Below are 18,328 nucleotides of genomic sequence, written 5' to 3'. Positions count from 1 at the left end.
CTCTCCCTAGTTCTCTCTCTGACAAGTGGTATTAGAGCATTGGTCTTTGATCCATTCTTTTATTCTATTTTTAGTCTTATTTTCCTCTATCAAAATCAATTTCAGACAAAAATTGTACAAGACAGTGACTAGTGGAGTGCTGCAGATCATCTACAGTTAGTAAGAGACTACATCTGGAGATATCTAAGGTTAGATATGGCGGAGGATGGCTTAAATGATAGGTCGTCATCAAATTTTATGCAAAATTGGAGGTAATTAGGGTAAAGAAGAGTTAACTGGGCTTAGTTTAGGAACAAACTATGGTTACTTTGGAAAGAGGGAGTTCTCTTTCCCCTTTCTTGGAGTTTCCTATAGGTTTCATGGAAGTTCATCATCAAGATTTGCTCATATCTCTCAAACCTTTGATCTTCTTGGCCAAGCACCTCCTGGAATAGATCCCTTACTTCATTATCTTCAGAATGAGCACAAGTTTGCTTCAGATTAGCTCAACTATGGAGCCAGAAACAGCCCCAAAAATTACGGCGCAATTTTCAGACTGATTCCAGTCGGTTCCCTGCTATGGATGCTTCCTCTTCAGCCCTTGGCACTCTCCCTGATCCTTGCCAAGTAAAAATCATCAGTAAAATGGAAAGATTCAGCCCCATTCAAGATTCTTCAGCCTCTTCCTAAACCCTAGATGAACAGTCCATGGTAGCCATGAAAGCTTCAGTCCGAGCTTTCATTTCTCAACAATTTCTTGAAGATTCTTCATCTTTTTAGCTCGTGGGATCATCTCAGCAAGGATTTTTCAACAAATTACAAGGATTGAGCACGAAATGGTCAAAGATTGAAGCTCAAGAGCTTCCATGGAGCAAAAATTTGGGGAAAACGGGTTTAATGCCTCAATTTCAAGCATTTGAAGCTTCAAGATTGTTTTTAAGTACTGAATACACAAGCCTTGGGGATTATTTTAGCAACATTGGACAACCGGAGGCTTTATCAAGCTGTTAACCCCAACACGAAGAAAGCAAAAGGAAATAAAAAAGATGCAGGGGAAAGGCGAAAAAAAGGTAGCTCGACTGAAGAAAGAAGAGGAGAAAAGGCCAAAAGCGCAAGGGCAACCTTAAAAGTCCAAGGCCGTTGCAAAAGGGAAAAGGTGCATTTTAAAATACAAAGGCGCACCCTGAAATTTTGTAAAAGAGTGCCAAGCAGTGGAAAATCCAAAAACCTAAAATAAAAGACAAAGACAAAGATAAAGGCCAAGGCAAGAGAAATGGAAGGCAAAGGCGCACCAGGAAAAGCGCAAGACAAACTTGTGTAAAAGAGTGCAAGCGCACCGCAGTTTAATTTAAGGAGCGCCGGGCTCTCACCCGTGCAAATTGTAAATGTAGATGGGTGGTGGAAACTAGGAAGATAGAAGGACAATGGGAAAAAAGGCCTAGGCTACGGCCGACCATGTAAAAATGGGAAGAGGGGATGACCGCCCAAAAGGGATTTAGGGTTTTGTATATAAAGTTGAAAAGTGAATGAGAAGCTCATTCTTGTGTGTGGCAAAAAGTAGCTCTCTTCTTCTTCTTCTTCTAGTTCTTGCTTGCTTGAGCTTGTGCTTGAGAGATGGAGTGTGAGAGTGTGAGGGAGTGAGTGCGTGAGGGTGAGGGACTATGGGGTGGAGAAGCTCTCCATCTTCTCCTCTCTTCTTCTCTTCTCTTCTCTTCTCTTCTCGTCTCTTGTTCGCGGTGATGGAGCTTGGAGCATGGAGCTTGAGGATGGAGCTTGTTTGAAGCTTACACTTGGATTGTGGAGCTACCGGAGTGTGTGGGAGAAGAGGTAACTCGAATGGCATGGAGGTAAGCTCACTACACTCGTCGATATGAATGGCACGCCGGCTATGTGAGAGGTAGCCATTAGTGCTCGGCTTGGAATGCTTGAAACAATAAGCGGTCCGTGGGTCTTGGCGGTTGAGCGAAAGCTCCCACACAAGCATATGAAGATTGATCAAGTCATCATCAACCATGTCAAAGGTACTCCTCTTCAATTCTTAATCTCTCTCATTAATCCGATTGGTAAGCTTAATCCATTTGATTGAGAGATTAGAGAATTGAATAATATCCATCAAATTTTAGCCAACCTTTGCTTGAATCAATCCATTTATGAATGCAATGCTTGCTTTATGCATACTAGTTCTAATCAGTGAATTAGAGGCTTCAATATGAAATCTCCTGTATAACAATTGAATCCCATTGATTGAATCTATTGATTGATGAACTTGTTTACTCTAATCCATTGATTGGCTGAATTTCTTTTACCCAAATTGGAACATTGTAAAAGGGTAAGTACTAGTAATCAGTGAGTCACTGAATTGCATTGGTAAGACCCTTCTCCTATCCAAACTTTCAAGATTCCCTTCAATTGTATCTCATGAAAGGCTGAATGAACATTTCCTATGAAAGATCCCGAAGGGGTGCAACCAATCGACCCGGGGGAATTCTGCCCACCTCTCGGTGATTCGGAGCCCATGTAGGGAGCCTGTCATGTCGTTTTATCCCTCACATAGGTACAACGAGTGGAGAATTGAAGATTGAAGACTTCCCAAAGGCTCAAGTACCTACAGGTCCAAAACAGGGTAAAACAGGGAATTTACAGGGCAGTTACAGGGACAGGTGGTTACAGGTACACCCTTCATTGCTGAAGTACAGGTGCAGGGTACTACAGGGTACCCACAGGTCCTATACAACCTTTTACAGGGTTTAGTAACCATTTGGGGTTACTATCTTGCATTACAGGGTCAAAACAGGGCACTTATAGGTTTAGACAGGGTGCATACCTGGACAGTTTAGACTCAGAAATCTAGCTACAGAATTTTCTGTCCTAAATTTGTTATAGTATGCTATAGCTCATCTCAAAGAGGGCATTCTTAGATTCTATTTGAACTAAAAAGTTTTGAAATTGGAGTTCCCTAGCAAAAGTTATAGTAATTTTTGTTACAGGGGATACTGTAGGACTGCACTATTATGGCAAGACATAAGGGTAAAAATAAGGTCGAGGAAGATTATGCTCAGCAAATCAGGGATTCCATGTTGGATAATACACCTCAAGAGAGCCGTGAAGAGCTTCAAAAAAAAGGGAAAGTCAATATACTTAATAATACTTTGTGCATCCATGAACAAAGACATAGGGAATGACATGAGGCCATCTTATCAAGAATGGAGCAAATGGTCTTGTCTACTGATCAAACGAAGTCTTCCATTGAGAAGTTGGTGGATTCAACGACTCAAACAAAGGCTTCAATTGATAATTTAGTGGAATCTAATACTCAACTTATGGCACAATTCTCTCAATGTATGCAAATACAAATGGGACAAAAAGAAGCTAAGGAGAAAGCTTATTCAAACAGTGACCCTTCAGTCCCACTTCAGCCATCTAACCAAAATGGTAATTGACATGGAATTATTGGAAAAAGAGGCATTCCAAATAGCCAGTATGAAGTAGGAGAGGCTTCATAGCAGCATGATGACTATTTGGGTAGTTTAAATGGAGCTAATTCTCAAGCTTTTGGGTTGAATACTCAAATTTCTAGGGGTTCTCTACCAACAGGAAGATTATATAGTAGTTCTCAGCCACCTGTTGGAAGATTTCCGTCTCAATTTGGAGGTTCCATACATGGTAATCATGATCACCCTATTTTGAGACAGCAACCATTTCATGAAAGGGAGCTAAAGAACAAGATTGTTCTAGCTAAATTTAATGGTCAGTCATCTTCACCATCTGATTTAGAGGAGTGGACCTCTAAGATGGAGTCCTACTTTGACATATTCCCTAAAACTGATGACATGAAGATTCATTTTGCTTCCTTGGATTTAGAGGGATTTGCCCATACCTAGTGGAGGTTTATAAAAAAAGAAAACATACTTGTGGAGAATTGGAAAGCTTTCAAGGCACTTATGGCTGAAGTATTTGTCTCTCCTCTTGAGAAAGAGAAATTAGCATGGAGATGGTATGGTTTGGAACAAAGGGGCCCAAGTGTAAGAGAGTACACTAACCAATTCCTCAACCTGACCATGTATGTGGAAAGCATCAGTGATGACGGTAAGCTCCATAAGTTTATATATGGTGTAGAGCCATCTTTATCAGCTGATGTTATGGCACAAAATTCTACTTCCCTGTTTAAGGTTAGTGAGCTTGCGGAGCGCTATGGAAGAAAGTATAGAAGAGAATCTTCATTTCAGCCTGGTTTTGGACAGCTAAGGACTGTTTTTAAGCCAAGGCAAGTTGATAACACTTATGGCAGCAATCATGTGCCAAATGGGAGCTTACGGGTACCAACTTATCCTCCATTTAATGCTTATCCGTGCATCCTAGTCACACACACAACTACATTATAGCATTGTCGCTGATACATATAAACCCCTAGTCACGCACACTGTACCTTGTGTGCCCACTCTACCCTTAGGCACCCTCATATGCATACCCCATATCCTGGTCACACACACACTTTGCATTAGTACAAATAGGGTAGGCACAAACTTAAGTGCACCAACATTTAGATATATCTTAGATAGCATGAAGCTTGCATTGGATTTAGGAAACAAACACGTAAGTGTACGTATGCACATGCACATAAGAACATTAGTGCATTTTAAGTGCACTTATCGCACTTTTTCACTACCCACACACATATACCTAGAGCATGCACTATCATCTACCCACCCTACATTAACAAGTAACCATAAATAACTTGTAGTTACCTTGCATCATAGGACATACAATTAGGCATGCACATTATATTGAGTGTAATTATTGCATGTTTAAACACGATCGTAAACACCCTAAAGCACACAAACACTAGGACACATGATAGCTACACATATAAAGACTAACCCATACATCCACCCTAGGACCCACACACCCACACATTCACATTGCACATCTTGTCCACATGCACTTAGGACTAAGGCATATAGGTTAGATAGCATCCTTGCATAAGTAAACTTTATTGTGTAGTGAAAGATGAGGCATGGATACTCAAAGCGGAATCACAAGGAGTTGAGAAAAGAAAGACTTGAGATATAAGGAGCCAAAGGATGCAAGCATTGACTAGAAAGGAGCCAATGAAGACCGGAAGCTTAGTTGGAGGAGCCAACAAAAGCAACATATACCACAATCCTTGCAATCATTGTTGAATCATGATATGATTAGCTTGCTTAAAGTGCTGCAAGATCTATGAGTGTTTGAAAAAAGAGAAAGACTACTTGCGTACTACACACTTACAGACAATTAAAATCAAGGAAAAGTGCAATCCTTGCTTAGGATAGTCAACATATTATAGTGGAAATTAAAAGGAATAGAGAAACAAAGTCTAGTGATGCATAAATGAGAATGAATAAGAAATCAAAAAATGCTAAAATATTGAAAAAGAGACCTAGGACCTACAACTTTCTTCTTCTACGTAAATCTTTGCTTTAGTAAGAAATTCTAGTGCCAACAACAACTCTTGAATTACTTCATGGATACATTGGATTCTTCTCAACACACTTGGATATCATAATTCTCCACAATGATCTCAAAAGCTATAAGGGTGAATGACCAAGCAAACATCCTAAGAAGTTGTAAGGTTGAGTGACCTCCTATTGCCACAAAGGAAACCACCAATGCACTTGACCTAGATCAAGAGCCCTTCACTCTTCCAATGATCGAAACTTGAAAAGAGATCACATGCATAGAAACACCAAACTTCTTCTTCAACTCTAAAACATGACAACCCAATTACAAAGTAAAACACAAATTATACGTGCCCAAATTAGGAAAATCCTAAATGCCATACAATCATCTCATGACCCACTCCATATCATCTACTACATAGACTTGCAAGTCTAAAGCTTGTTGGAATTTCCATTAATCAAGCCATGTGGCATGCTACTTCTCAAAGTGAAAAATTGACACTAGGGACACTCAACACATTGGATTCACCTCCATGTATCACAAGGTCTAGAACCTGTAGTACCTTATAGCAATTTCTCTACGCCAATTGGCCCTAAGATTTCTATTTGCATGGCAAAAGTTATCACCATTAACACCAAAGACAATAAGCTAATCCCACTTGCCTACCTTGGGTTCAAATTAATTGCGAAAAGAGAGCACATAGCTGAAGCTCTCATTAACAAAGGAGCTAATTATAATATCCTCACCTATCATACTTGGACTTGCATAGGACAATCCAAACTAGTGCCTATAGATGCTACAGTCAATCCTCATAGAGGATCACCATGTTGTCTTTTAGGTAAATGCAAGATCTTAGTGGCCTTAGAAACTAAAAGCTTGCTAGCTATGTTTTATGTGTTTCCTAATAGAGAGGATGTCAAGAAGGAAATCCTACTTGGATAACCTTTTAAATGTGCAACTAAGTATGATGTAGACTAAAAGGCACAACAAATACACTTGACCCTACTTGGGGTCAAGATCATCATGGACTTTAGCAAAAGCAACCTTGATGTTGCTCAAGACAAGGGTAAGTAATTAATCTCCAAGCTAGATAGAACCTCAAGCAAAGAGAGTCGTAAAGTTCTTAGAGAACTACAGAAGGCACAAGACCAAAAGTAGATGCTCCTCGGTGCAAAGTTTCCTAGTCCTAGTGAGAAAATCCAAGCATCTTAGAGCTCCAATACAATTCGTAACACTGCCGAAAATAAATCCCTGTGCAAAAAAGGATGAAGACCTTGGAGATACCACTATAAACGCTAACAGAGAGTTAGCACAATGACATGATCATGGGTTCCCAAAGCATTGCTATGTGCTCAAGGGTATTATGCACAAAATTAATGGATTTGGTTACCCAACCCACCTACATCATCACCTCTGTCAATCATAGCCCAGAATTCACCTAAAGAAAGGAAACGACCTAAATACGCATCGAGGTCTAGGACAAAAACCACATGGGAGATTGAGCCAATGAACATAAAAACCAAGAAGCTAAACTTTACTTATCGAAAAAAGAGGAATCAGTCGAACTTGATTGAAGTACAACCACTTTGATGCAATTGTCAAATCCAAGGAGAAGTTGGTAATAACTCATGGGACAACAACTGCAAAAGAAGGAACCAAGTACCCACCTCATGGTATTGCTCCAGCTACACATGAATGCTCAAACAAGGAAAAAGTCACACCATCAAGAAGCAATGAGCAACCACTAGAAGCAGCAACTAGCTCGCTTAGGAGTCCCAAGTCTCCTAAAAACTTGTAACCTAGGTAGAAACATGAAGCATAGTAGTAGCAACCTTGTGCATCTACTCAAACTATGCAAACAAACCCACAAAAACTAGCCTAGGGCATTGCCATCCTTGATCAGGATTAGAATTTGGCCAAGCAATCCACTTCAACCAACAAAATTTGTCAGTCCTCTGACTCAACTACTACTACTTCCGACCTGGGATCTCAAGAGTCACAACCTTTGGCTGTGATAGAGGTTGCATCCATAAAGGAACAAAAAGCCCTAGTCAACCCACTCTCAGAAATGATGTTTCAAAAAATATCTTCATCACCTCCAGAACCCCCAATGTATCGAAAGCCTAGGCACAATAAGAAAACTCTTGAGGAGATGGCTACTATACATGCAAATATCTCATTAGGCAGGCTCTCCCATGACATAATTGGATAGTTTTCAACTTTGCAATACTTGTGAAAGATATCCCATACTAGCAGTGTCTTCCATGAGATATTTTAATATTCTAGATTTCTAAATAGTTCTAACTCTTCTCATAATTTTCATTGAATAATTTCTTAAGAAGCCATTAATTTATAGGCTTAAGAGAGACATGGTAGGCTTGAGGGGCACGTGGCGTGTTTGCCATGGTCGCGACAGCACATCCTCCTCCTCCAAGAACACTTCTCTTGGATGCCATCATATGCTCTTGGTTCCTCGTGCTCCCCGTTTGTACACTCGCACTCTTCGGGCTTGGTTATGGTGATAGGAAGTCAGGTTGTAAGTGATCTCCTTTGTGGGCTCCCAGGTCTTCTTCTTGCCCCCTCTCTCTCTCTCTCTCTCTCTCTCTCTCTCTCTCTCTGCGCCTCTGCACAACGTTAATAAGGTTGAGAAGAAGCTCAAAAGCCTTTACTCTTTTAAGGCTTATATAATACCCTCTCTTTCCCACTTTCTCTCTCGTGATTATCAAGCTGCTGCGATTTGGAGGCTATGGTGCTGATATTGGCGATGATGCTTTGCCTTCTCGTTTGGTGTTGATGGTGCTGATCAGCTCGACGGCGATTACAATGGCGGCTGGAGACGAGTTGGCGTTGATCTGAACGACCATGAACAAAAAAAGGTTTTTAAACTCTTGGTTTTCTCCTATTTTCGTTATTCTCACTCTTTTTCTTTGGCCACCGTTCACATGCCTTTGGACATGTTGAGTTCGGGCACTACATCTAGGAATTGTCATAGGGTAAGGGGGCCAACTATAGAACACCTAAGAAAAAAGATGTATTTTTGGGGGGAGATTTCACATTTTGCATTGTTTTTGAGATTTGAATATGTGAGCATGTAAGGGATATCAAGAGGAATTGGATGAGTCTAATATTGAATGCTTTATTTTAATATATTTTATGTAATTTAAAAAAATACAATTTTGGGAGGTAAGGGTACATTTGAGAGCCAATAATGTAAAGGGTACATTTGAGAGCCAATAATGTAACACTTTTTGGCAAATCAATGAGTGACACTTAAACAAGATTCTCAATATATTCCTCTTGTTTTATTACATCACTAGCCCCAGGAGTTTGCCTTTTGATACCCGTTTCGTAGTTCGCCCCCTTATCCTAGTGGTAAAAATAGCATGGTGGCACCTATACCAACCATATATCTCTAATCCCTTAAAAAGGAATCTTTCTTGGTTAGTAGAGCACCCTAATCTTAAAGGGCATGGTCTATTTAACTCATTTCTTGGTTAGTGGGGCACCCTAACCTTAAAGGGCTTGGTCTAATTTAACTCACTTTGACAGTAAGTATCATATCTTCAATAGGGCATACAACAGACTCCAAGCTACCATATGCAAGCTTCAGGATTAGCCCAAATCATCATTAAAGTGATTTTAGGCATTAATACCCTTGTTCCTAAGCTTGATTCAATTCTAGAACTGAAGATAAGACTCCAAGTCCTTTGGGAGGACTTTATTAACCTCGTCATTAAGCATTTCTCAAGCTTCTTCCAAGCAAGCATTCACTACTCTTGTTAATGGTACTTCTTAGCACTAAAGTATAGTTTCAAAACAAAGTTAATCAACCAATCAAAATAATGCTTTTTGGCACTAAAAAGGACGTCTTTGATGACATTAAGGTAGAGCAATATCCACAAGTGCTACTTATCAAGCCACCATTATCCACATCCCCATGATATTACCTTCTTGCCTATATTATAGAAGTTACATACACATTGTTTGCTCGCGTGCTCTCTATTCCATATATCATGCACTTTGCTCACTAGTTTTCATAAAAAACAATGAGTTCTTGATTCTCCACTTTGATCCCTCATCATCTCCATTCATCATTTCATCAATTTAGTCATTTCCCTATTGCTTTTGCTTGAGCTACTCTTGTAAGAGGACTAGACACTATCATTGCTTATCATAATCAGTAAGTCCTTGATCGATCATGGGCAAGGATGATTTTAGGCTACAAATTAGGAATTTGAATGGCATGACTTCCATCTATGGCAATTGTCATAAAATATGTGATGATGAATGAATAATCCCTTCCAAGCACCCAAAAAACCTAGCTTCCAACATGCAAAGTATATGCCTTGGGCTTTGCCCATAGCCATGAAATATTGCAAGAACCTTGCCTAAGTTCTGACACACAAAAGGAATACATGAAAGACATCCCCATCTTCATCCTCACCCTCACTCTCCATTGATCTTGCAGTAGAGCACAAAGAGCAGAGAACAAGAATCAAGAAAGAAGTTGTGCCAAGCGAGAGAGAGAGAAAAGACGTATGCATGGGTTGATAAAGGAAGAGAGAAGTTACAACTTCCTCAACCACCCACAAACACGACTGTTCTTTCCTTCTTTCTTTTCTTTATTCAAACTGAGAACATTTACATGATTTTTGAACCTTAGGCTTAGGCTTTCCATTTTGTGTATACATGGCTATATCTTTGAACTTTATAAACCAAAGGAAGAGAGGTTTTGTATGCATTGGCATTAAAATGTGTAGACCCACTAATGAGCCAATAGCATTTACAAAATATGACATTAAGCATTTTACAAAGATGTGTATGCCAAAAGTTTTGGATAAAAGGAAATATTTTGTCGATGAAGAACCACATTCTTTTAGCCTTTTTGGTGTAGAAATTGGAGGCTATCAATGAAAAGTTTTATTGGTTTATCATCAAGGGACATGAGCTATTGATACAAACAATTCAAAGGAGGGGAAAGATGATCAAAGTGCCTAATCCGTCATCTTGCTACATCTTGATAAGTCAATTATTCATCATGCCAAAGCCAAGTGGGATGAGCTAAAGAATCTCTATAGGTCATGGTGCAAGAAATACAAGACCTTTCTCAACATTAGAGTTCCTTGATTTTGACTATAAGCAAGGACAAGGCCTTGAAGCATACATTTACCAAATGGTCTTATGGCACAACTTGCAGTTACAGAAGTATTGATGGATGATTCAAAAGCCATAGTTATCTTGCTTAAGCAATGCAAAATGTCCATCCAACATTAATGACTACCTTAAATAATATCCCCGATCCAACACTTGCAAGGGTGATTCACTCTTGCATGGATGAGTTTAAGGGGTGACCTAGAGAAGCTTCCAATAAGCCTTTTACACAGCAACTAGATATCTAGGTCTCATGCAACAACCATCGTGAAGTGCTCCTTTCATTTTAAGAAAGGGCATCTTGCCAAAGATTGTTTGAAGAAATATCCAAACAATTTGCAATTTAATGACTACAAGGAGGCAAGGCATATTATCAAATGAATGACCAAAATCGTGAAAGGATAAAGAGGTTACTTATGTTAAATCCTCTCATTCTAGAAAGTTTGTGTTAAATCCCAAACAACCATACACTTGTAGGTCCCTTGTAAGCCTATTTGTATAAAGACATCTCACAATCTATATATTAAGGGGGGGAATTAATGCCATGTAACTCAATCCCATTTGTATGATATTGATGAGGGTGTTGTGAGGATTAGATTCGAATAATTGTGAGATAAGAGTGGGTGGGTGGGTGTGTGTTGGTGGGTAAATAGGGACTAAGGGTAGGTGTCACGTACTTGTAGCCTACACTTACCTATATAAAGGACCAAAACAACCTCTTTTGGCAATGAAAGGAGCACCCTAGTTATAATAGGTTAGGCCAGATTGTGCACGTCTTTTTTGGTCTATTGTGAGCATATGCCACGATTAAGCTAAGAGTGACTAACTAGGTCATTGTGATATGCATCATTATGCATTTATCCATGCATTAGCACTCCTTTGAGCACTCGTATGTACGATTATTCACTTTCCTTTCACTCCTCAATATCTAGAAGGCTTGTGAAAGACTAGACTAGGAGTTCTCAGATGACAGCATGTTGAGAATGGGTTTCCAAATCAATGGTTTAAATGTGTAGCAATCATGATCTCCCGATCTCATAGTCAAGTTCTCACTAATGTTTCTAGAGGAAAAAGATTCACATACAAAGACCATTAGTAGGACTACCCCATCACCCCTCTACTTTTCCTTTTGTGTCACATGCCATGAACTCTTCTTTGATGGATAGATCTACATGTATCAAGGCATTAGGCTGCTCATTCCAAAATTTGTGAGGGGCTTGCTCATGTGGAGTTGGTAGATGAAAAAATGGTTTGTTTTGGGGTTGGTTGTAATTCAAAGCCTTTTGTGGCAACCTTGGAGATATTTTGTAGAGTCTTAAAACCTCTCATTAATGGGAAAAAATTCCTTGGGATATTGAGCTTTAGCACTTACCTCAATACAATATTGTGGATGCCATGTTGGCCTAAGCATTATCTAACAATAGTGGATCCACCTCCAATAATGTCCATGATGGAGGATTGCCAATATTGGCTCTCTCAAGGTATATTGTTCTAAAGATTACAATGAAATCGAAGTGTAGAGATAAAAATGTGTTCCCTTCTTTAGGTACATCATCAAATTAGGAAGGAAGATTTAGAAGAGGAAGAATGTGAGTGTGACTAAGCAATTTTGGATTAGACGAGGTATCTCATCTATTTTTCCTTTGTTACTTTTGGATTAAAAAATATATTTTTGGTTATGTAAACTATATGAAAATAATATTATTTTTATATATTCATTTGGATTCTCATTGTCAATTTGAATTGTGATTTGTGACTTCTTGCATAATGTGTATAGGCATGTGATGCTAGTCACATTATGCATGGTAGATCAATGGTAGGAAACCAACATGTTTTGTGTTCTCGTAAAAAAATTATTAAACAAAATCATGTGGATTAATTAATTATAGTGGAGTGTAATTTAATGCATAATAATTAATTTTTGAGTGCTTTAATATTACAAAATTATTGTATTATTGGATGATAGGCTTAGTATAGTGATGTTGTATGTGCAATATCTCTCTAGCATGGAGAAATTGTATGCACACATGCATAATTTACTTGGATGCAACCATTGTGTAAGGCCTAAAGGGCTAGATTATTAATTGTATGGGCCTTAGACTAGATTTATGAACTAAATATTATCAGAGAAAAGCATGGTATTCATGCAAAGAAAAAAGTAGCCCAAAAAGCAACTAGTTTACAATTTTTTTTGGGGACGAAAAACTAATAAAAATCCATAAATACATGCATGGGGGAGTCACTCATGCATGGGGGGAGATTTTACCCAATGCTTGTATCATTCTCTCTTTGTGTCTATTTTCTCTCTTTGTTAGTTTGTATTTTCTCAAATTTTCAATTAATACTTGCTATCGTATGGTAAAGGTCTACAACATTGGTATATCAGAGCAAGGTAATTGGTCTACATGTCAAAAATATAGAGCCATATACCCATCCTTGGAGTCACCATTGTTATCTCATCAAACATCCATCCATTACCCACACTAAACAAAAGCTTCACCCCTTGTTCACCGAGTTAGGTTCTCTCTCTCTCTCTCTCTCTCTCTCTCTCTCTCTCTCTCTCTCTCTCTCTCTCTCTCTCTCTCTCAACTCTCTCTAAGGCTTAACCCCTTGGTTTGAGTTAGGTTTTCTCTCTATGTTTAAACTCATTTCCAAAGGTAAAATTCCACCTCCTCTTTTCTCACTCACTTTGAGATGTCAATGTCAATTGAAACAGGAGTCTATTTTTGCTTTGTAAGACTAAAGTAGTGCTTATTATTTTCTTGATTTTTATTATAATAAATATTATTTATTTATTTTTGAAAATTTTATATCTAAGTAGCAATTCAATTTTTTCAGAGGAGAGAGTAGGTTCATGATTAAAGTTCCACCCACACAAACATGAAATAATGAATGTCAATAGAGTAGTCGATGCAAGTCAAAGGGAGAGACCCTTATTATTAAGGTGAGGCCCTTAATATTTGTTTCTCATGCCTTGATAAAGCAAAACTAACTAACCAAAGCACTAGGTTTTTAGTGTGCTTAGGAAGACAAACATAATGATTCACTTGTAGTGATCTTGCTAAGCATTCCACCAAGTATAATGGATGCATGTTGCTTGCTCCACGATCCATGATATAGGCCCATGGCCTTCATCATGCATGAGGAGAACATGGATAAGGCATGAGAGAGCACTAGTGAAGAAGAGAAGGCTTCATACACTTGTCCCTCACACTCACACTCTTATTTTCTTAACTCTCAATCTCCACACCTCACACACTCTCTCCCTCTCAATGATAAAAGCAAGATGGAAATAACAAAAGTTAGCACACTTGTGAATATCCTTTTTCATTTTTTCTTATCCATTAAATATAAGAATTCTAGGGTTAGGTTTTTCCCATCCCCATGGGTGTGCAACCCACTTTTTGGCCTAAAGACCAGTCTCCCCTTGTTGCATGCACCTAGATCTATTGTGTCTTTTCTCAAATTATCAAAGCAATAAAAATTAAAATTTTGATGCTTCAAGGTTCTCATTTCTCCTTCATATCTTACATGAGGGTAACATTTGTTCCCCTCCTAAATGAGTGCCAGTCCCATGGCACACATGCGAACAGTAGCTAAATAAATGGCAAGAGGTGTTGGGATGGTTGATGAGAAGGTCATATTATAGGAGGTTCTTGGATGATGATGAAAGATAGGTGGGAATGGTAGGAGGATGGTGGTTACTAGAGATGAAGGAGGTTGTGGAGGTGCAAGCCATTGATGCTAATGATTTTTCATGTGGTCAATGTACCTATCATATTATTGTGCTCAATGTACAATAATATGATGAAGGAGGTTGTGGAGGTGCAAGCCATTGATGCTAATGATTTTTCATGTGGTCAATGTACCTATCATATTATTGTGCTCTCCTTGAGGGGTGTGCCTACATTTCTAGTGTAGTGTGGGGTGTGTGTGCTCTGCAACTAGGAGATGGGTCGAGTTCCAATCATACTTGGAACATTATTCCACACTTGAGGACCCATAAGGCAAGAGGTTGAGGTGATGTGCATACCCTAGGGTGATAGCTCTATCAAGCAAGCTTGAGTTATCTTGCCCTTCATGTGCCTTGAGGTTGTGGTGTGGAGGATGTGGGCTTAGGGGGTGAACCCCTAGGTGTATTGAGTGTGTTATTGCGGTTCTTCTTTTCTATCCTTTTTCTTTTTTGAACTATAAAATAACAAGTTGACATGCAAGATAATACTTAAGGGTAGGCTTGAGTGCATGTTAGAGACATCCCATACTAACCATATATCCTTTTAGTGAATTGTGCAGCTACTGCAAGTGTGACCCAAGGAAGAAGAGATGTGTATACAATGTGAATCAATTGTCCACCATATTTGGAGCCCCAAGAGGAACACCAAGGAAAAGGGAATTCTCTTGCAAGAAAATCTATCTTGTAACATCAACAAGCTTGTTTATCATGTTTCATATGATCACAATGAAGAAAAGAATACCAGGCACAACAAATCTTCATACAGCATCATGTAGATCTCCCACGGTTTTAATAAAATCAACCATATTCTTCAACATCTTCACAAAATCCATCAATAGAACAAAGAAAGCAAAGGAATACACCATCTTGGAATGGAAATACATCACATAGTATTCATCTTCAATATCTTCATAGTCTTCTCTCTCAATCTCTCATATACAATCACTCTGTTTCAGTAGAATTGGCTATCTCTGACTCTCTCTCTCTCTCTCCATCAATAATACATCATATCCTCTCTACAATCTCTCAAAATTACTCTCAATAATCCTTCTTAGGTCGTGGATACCCCTCCCAAGAGGTATGTCTGATATGAAGGGTCACCAGAGCCACTATAGTGTCCTTTCATAGCTCACTACTGTCACTTCACTTTAATCTTCTCTTGAGTCTTCAGTAGCTACTTCTTCCACTTCCTCCAGCTCTTTTGCACTTGAATTCACCTCTTTCCAAGGCTAGAAAACTTTCCCAAGCTACACTCTCATCCACCACAACACATACAGAAGCATACAGAACAGTCTACAGAACAGTACCAGAACAGCTACAGTACAGAACAGAACAGAACAGAGACAGAGGCTCTACAGAAGACCTACAGAAGGTTATCAAAACCTCATAACTCATTCTCAAACCATTCCAAACTCTCACAAACCATTCAATAAACTTTCACAAGATCTCAATCTTCATCAATCAATACTCCATCCCTCCTTACAGAAGACAATCAGAACAAAACAGACCAAAACAGAGCAAAACAGAAGGTATACAGAACCTATCAGAACATCATAGAACCACCAACAAACATCATGAACTTCCAAAACACAATCATTATCATCCAAAACACTCTCAAACCACTTCCAAAAATCAATCATCTCATAAAATCAACCATTCAGCTCTCAAAAACAACAAAAATCAGCCAAAAAACAAGTCATTTCAACACTCAACATATCCCCACACTTAATAAGGAAGCGTCCTCGCGACCCAGGAAAAAGGGAATACAAGTTCAGGGAAAAGCTCAACTTTGATCTTCAATATCTCCTAAAAAATAATCCATCCACCACGACCCCAACTTATAACCTGTTTCTGATATAAAAATACAAAGAAAGGAAAACCCTGTATACATTAAGACCTCTTATGAAACTAAAAATCACAACAAATTTGTAAAGGATATAAAAGTTTTCTTCGTCTTCATCAGCATCAGCTTCAATTCTCCATACATGACGCCATCACCACAAATCTCCAAAATGTAGCTCGTACACGAAATCCAATAGGAAACCACCACGTTGATTTGACATAAATGAACTCACAACACAAACACTAATACACAACACAACCATCTGAATGACTCCTCCAAAAAGAGAGTTTTTCATTAAAAAGCTTCCACCATACATTGGAAAGGTATCAATGAAGATGATCCCTCTTAAAAGATTGATGTTGTCGGAAACGATCCATAGATAAGGATTCATCTACAAAGTTTTTAGGAGGATTTTGAAAAAATTAGAGACATCACATCCTTTCCAACAGGACCAGGTATCTACTAGGCAAACAAAGGGCATGAAAATACAATATATCCAGCTGTTGGGAATCAATGCTTACATTGACATTCATGCACAACTTTGGAATAGGCTTGGAATCATTATGAGAGTGCCTATGCATATATGCCAGGTACCAAGCAAAGTGAGCAGTTAATCTCACTGAGGGATCTGCAGACTGTGAATACTGCTGAGCAAAATGAACATAATTCTGATAAGCTTGACTGGAAGCTGTCCATTCTCCTGGAATTACTGGCCAATTAATCTGAGGTCCGGTAAGGCAATCATCCGAACTCCATCCCCTTCTTCTGGAAATCTGATTATCAAACCCGTCACAGTCACTAACCAACTGAGGTGGTTGAGATATGGAAGTGTTAGGAGAGGGTAGTGGAATAAGGAAGAGTGGATGAAGTGAGGGATATGAAAAATCATAAAAAGAAGAAAAAGTTAAAGAAGGAGTGGCAGAAATTTGGAGGGAATCACTAAGGAAGGGTGTTAACTGATAAATAGGAAATGTGGAGGGTACACTAATGGAGGGAGAAGAACATGGTGGAGAAGGGGAAAATACTCTATCCTCAATAAAGGAACAGTAAGTGAAAATGGGAATTTGAGAGAAAGATGAAGGTTGGAAAAGAAGGGGTAAAATAATTGTGGAATTAGATTGACAAAGGGAAAGATATATAGCATAGCGGTGAGCCATTTGTTGGTAATAGAGGAGGGTAGGAACAGAAGGTCCTAAGAGAGATCGGCTATGATAGGCATCAAAGAAGGGAGCATCAAATGGATTATGTTTTGAAAGATAGGCTAAGAGATCCATCCTCAGTTGATTAGTACTCTGGGCAAAGGTAGGAGCTGTGTTTTGTCTTTGATTTAGGACCACCGAATCAATCATGGGATGCCACGAATTATCATGACAATCAGCTACTTTGGAGGAATAACTTTGAAACATGTCAGCTATGCGCAACTCCAAATGATTGACATACAAAACAGCCTGTAAGACCACATCCCCCACATACCATGCCATATCCACCTCATCTGGAATTAACAAGTCTCCTTGTAGATACATGTACGACATCAACATGGTGTCTGGCGTGATAGAATCTTCAAACACCATTCTGACTACCTCTGTCAACAACTCAGCAGACCAAGCCCCACTCCATCCATCCTCTGGAAGAGGTAAATCCATCGTGGAAAGCTTCATGTAGAAGACCAACTTCTGTAAGTGGTAGTGACAAAGAAAGAATGGTCTGGTAAGACATATTCCTGAAACTGCTCAAATGTAGACCATAACAAGTCCATTCTGGACTGCAATCTTTCCACTTTATCTTGGAATAGAGGGCACAAAGTAGCCTGTCGCTGAAGGGCATCCAAGTCCTGCTGTGAAAGAGAAGGAATCAAGGGAACATTAGGGCTTGGAGGAACAGAGCGGGACTTTGCAAGTTGATCTTGCAACTGCTGGATTTGGGAGGCTTGGTTGGCCACTATGTCATTAGCAGTCTATAAAGCTGAAAGTTTGTCATCTAAGATAGCTTGGAACTCCTTCGCTTCTCGGGACATCCTCTCCTTCTCCTCTGAAAGGCTAGTAACCTGGGATTGAGCCTCGAGTAACTGGGTCTTCAACGAAGAAATCTCATCGCTTTGGGTGGCAACTAGTTGGGTTTGCTGTTCCATTTGCTTAAATAAATCTGCTAGGGTATCCTTAGCAGAAGCTAACTCGGATGTTGCC

Source organism: Lygodium microphyllum, chromosome 10 (assembly GCF_053477565.2).
Source record: "Lygodium microphyllum isolate KBCC chromosome 10, Lygodium_microphyllum_v1.1.10, whole genome shotgun sequence".
NCBI lineage: Eukaryota > Viridiplantae > Streptophyta > Polypodiopsida > Schizaeales > Lygodiaceae > Lygodium > Lygodium microphyllum.
This window is presented reverse-complemented; position numbering follows the sequence as displayed.